The sequence below is a fragment of the Schistocerca gregaria genome, unplaced genomic scaffold (assembly GCF_023897955.1).
Source record: "Schistocerca gregaria isolate iqSchGreg1 unplaced genomic scaffold, iqSchGreg1.2 ptg000522l, whole genome shotgun sequence".
NCBI lineage: Eukaryota > Metazoa > Arthropoda > Insecta > Orthoptera > Acrididae > Schistocerca > Schistocerca gregaria.
Genome location: NW_026061921.1, coordinates 652,036 through 656,140, shown reverse-complemented (window position 1 = coordinate 656,140; position 4,105 = coordinate 652,036).

Below are 4,105 nucleotides of genomic sequence, written 5' to 3'. Positions count from 1 at the left end.
CAGAAAATATTGGCTTGCTCGTTATTTTTTTTTTTTAGTTTAAAGTGAGTATTAATGTCAAACAACAGTTTTCATGAATCGTATCCTTTTCTTGAGGCTGTTTACAAAATTCACACACGGCGAGACACTCATCATCTTCGCTATCTATTCCTGCACAAGAATCGTGTGTCAGTTTTTTGCAGGTGGAACAAGCGACCCAACTTCCAACTGATTTTGAATATAACCCACCACAATATACACATTGACAGTCAGAACTTTCCTCATAATCACTCTCGTTAGTATTGTATTCTCTCTCCTTTTTTCCATTTACCTTCAGAATCTTTCTCTCTTTTTTGAGTTCTTAATTTTATTCTCTTTCGCAGAAAGTTTTCTGTTTGCTCTTTCTTCTTTGTCAATGTTCTATTTTCTATTTCTCCCATTAATGACTTTTAACTCTTTTTTTTGTACGGCGAATCAGTTAAAACAACGTTGTTCCCCCTTTTCAGTCTCGCTCTTTTCTTGCTTTCGTTAACTTTTGACAAGAAAATCAGAATCTCAGGTGAAATATGAAATGAGGAGGTTGTGTTGTCAGTTGTCATCCAAGAGCACCCAAGATTAGAACAATTAGCCCCAATAACTTTGTTATTCTTAGGCGGCAGTTCATTGTAACAATTCGCTGAAACCTCGTCCCCTTGATTATCCAGCCCGTTTGAGTCGTCTTTTTCAGCTAGTGTGCTAGTTGGAGGCAATTCCAATTGTTCAGATATAATAACCCCTTCATCTGACGGCCTATCACGTCCGCTGTCAGTTGTGTGTGCCGGGAGGAAGTGTGCGTCGTGAATATGGATGGGTCCGTGGGCCATATTGCAGTAGCTTCGAAACCTTTAATAGCGGTTTTCATTGTTGCGCTTTAGACGAAAGCTGAACCAAAAAGCGTTGAAATTTGAAAGATAGTTACGACTTTCGCTGCATGGTTCCGTAGCCATTTTCGAAGCTGATCACTATAACGAGTATTTATAAAACAAACATCAAGCGGCTGAAGTCTGTGAGAGCAATGTGGTGGTAAAGAAACGCCACTCTCCCTCGCGTAGTCCATAACGTCAATGTTCGTGGTATGTGCTGAGTGGCCATCTGATATAAGGAGAACTGGGACCTGCTTTGATGCCTTAGAAAATACCACTAATTGTGGAAACCATACAAAGAAGGACTCTGTGGCCATACATGCTGTGCTGTGGACCTCAGCGCAACCTCCTGCTGCCTGTCCTAACTCAAATTCTTTCTGCTTCTTCTTTCGTGGAAAAATAATCGTAGGAGGAATGTCAGCTCCGCTTGCTGACGTACTAATGAGGCTGGTTGCAGTTTCGCCCCTTTCTGCAGATGTTAACGATCGCACTGGACGGTTCCCTTTGCAAGCTGCGAAGTTCGATTAGTTTTTAGCATTAACCGAGACGCCTGTTCCATCACAATTAGTTATTTGAGAAGTCATTAGTTTGTGATTGTCAGTTACATCTGTAAGCAACGAAAAAAACCTATCGACAGCTACTTTATTAAAATCCATGATTCTTGTACCAGATGTTGCTTCGGGCTTGCGAACAAACCCGCATTTGCTTCTTCATTGTTTCATGATGTAATAAAGATTTCGATTTGTTTTGCTCGAAATTTTCGAAAAGGTATCTGTGAAACGTGCAAAAATTGAAATGGCAAAACTGTGCACCTGCCGAAATACGAGTGCGTATACTCATTTGAAAAAATGTTCCTAAACTGCTTCTGATACGCTAGAAGTTACCTCACAGTAAACAGCAATTGTAGTTGACCATTTGCCTGCACCGTATAAAGTACGGCCAATAAAATATTTTTGTAGGGAGGACACATCATCTCATCCTAAATGGAGAGTTCATCTATACGTGTAAAAGTTACCACTTGTGCCAGAGGGAAGCGTGTTGGGAGCCTTACTGTTCATGTTGTATATTAACATTACAGATAATATAAGAAAGCTCACATATTTCGAAAATGATGCCGATATCGACATTGAGGTAACAAAGGTCGTGTGAAGCGATATGCACATACAGGGGATAGTAAAAATGTGACCACCTATATTTGCATCTACATGGATACTCTGCAAATCACATTTAAGTGCCTGGCAGGTTGTTCATCGAACCACCTTCACAAGTCTCTATTATTCCAATCTCGCATAGCACCCGGAAAGAATGACCACCTGTGTCTTTCCATACGAGCTCTGACTTCCCTTATTTTATCGTTGTGGTCGTTTCTCCCTACGTAGGTCGGTGTCAACAAAATATTTTCGCATTCGGAGGAAAAAGTTGGTGATTGGAATTTCGTGAGAAGATTCCGTCGCAAAGAAAAACGCTTTTCTTTTAATGATGTCCAGCCAAAATCCTGTATCATTTGTGTGACACACTCTCTCATATTTCGCGATAATAGGAGGACGTGCTGCCTTTCTTTGGACTTTTTCGATCTACTCCGTCAGTCCGATCTTTTAAGGATCCCACATTTCCCAGCAGTATTCTAAAAGTGGACGGACAAGCGTAGTGTAGGCAGTGTCCTTTGTAGGTCTGTTACGTTTTCTAAGTGTTGTGCCAATAAAACGCAGTCTTCGGTTAGCCTTAACCGCAACATTTTCTATGTGTTCTTTCCAATTTAAGTTGTTCGTTATTGTATAATAATAATGGCGTGTGACGAGGGCCTCCCATCGGGTAGATCGTTCGCCTGGTGCAAGTCTTTCGATTTGACGCCACTTCGGCGACTTGCGCGTCGATGGGGATGAAATGATGATTAGTACAACACAACACCCAGTCCCTGAGCGGAGAAAATCTCCGACCCAGCCGGGAATCTAACCCGGTCTTTTAGGATTGACAGTCTGTCGTGCTGACCACTCAGCTACCGCGGGCGGACGTTAGTTATTGTAACACCTAGTTAGTTAGTTGACTTTACGGCTTTTAGATTAGACTACAACTTCTCTGATAGTGATTCGTCCATTCTGCTTCACCAGCAATATTGCGGGATCAGTAACGACCTGACTTGCGGATATTGCGGGCGTACCTTAACTGGCTTCTGTCTTCATAGATTAGCGGCTACTTTTGAAATGGTTGTACCACTCCTTTAGCCCTGCAGTACCCATTACTTTGTCCACAAACACACGATGGTTTCAACTTGAGAATCGCCAAGCTTGGAGCCAAATGTGATGTAAAGACGTCATTTTGCTCAGAATACTAAATCCAACGTGTACAACTTGCAAGTGTTCCGAAGTAGTGGAGAAAATCAGGTATGTGTGCTAAATATGCCTGAAAACATGAGCCCATGCGCGCCCTGATACCATTGTTGATTTCAACAATTAAAAAAGGTCGGATATTTTTTGAACAGCTCATGTATATAAGCCATCGCCAGTGATGTCGAAAGAGCAAGATACCCCTAACTACGGCAGTTGTATAGGTAGTTCGAATGGAGCGGTCTATTGTCTGACGTATCTCCATAACAGCTCCGAACCGAATACCCCAAAGTCCGACAAATGGTGCAAATGGCTCTGAGCACTATGGGTCTTAACATCTATGGTCATCAGTCCCCTAGAACGTAGAACTACTTAAACCTAACTAACCTAAGGACATCACACAACACCCAGCCATCACGAGGCAGACAAAATCCCTGACCCCGCCGTGAATCGAACCCGGGAACCCAGACGCGGAAAGCGAGAACGCTACCTTCACGTCAGGAATCAAGCTGAGCTCAGAAGGGCGCAATTCCGGGGCTGTCTCAGACCGATACTGATCTTCGGCCTGACGTGGCTGCTTGTCCTGTTCCAGGGGTTGCCCCTCAGTCTGCAAGATCCGAGCAGTCGCAGAGGGTGGTCTTACTGGTAGTTGGGAGCTCCAACGTCAGGCGCGTAATGGGGCCCCTTAGGGATATGGCAGCAAGAGAGGGGAAGAAAACCAATGTGCAATCCGTGTGCATACCGGGGTGAGTCATTCCAGATGTGGAAAGGGTCCTTCCGGATGCCATGAAGGGTACAGGTTGCACCCATTTGCAGGTGGTCGCTCATGTCGACACCAATGATGTGTGTCGCTATGGATCGGAGGAAACCCTTCCTGGCTATCTGATTTGGTGAAGACTG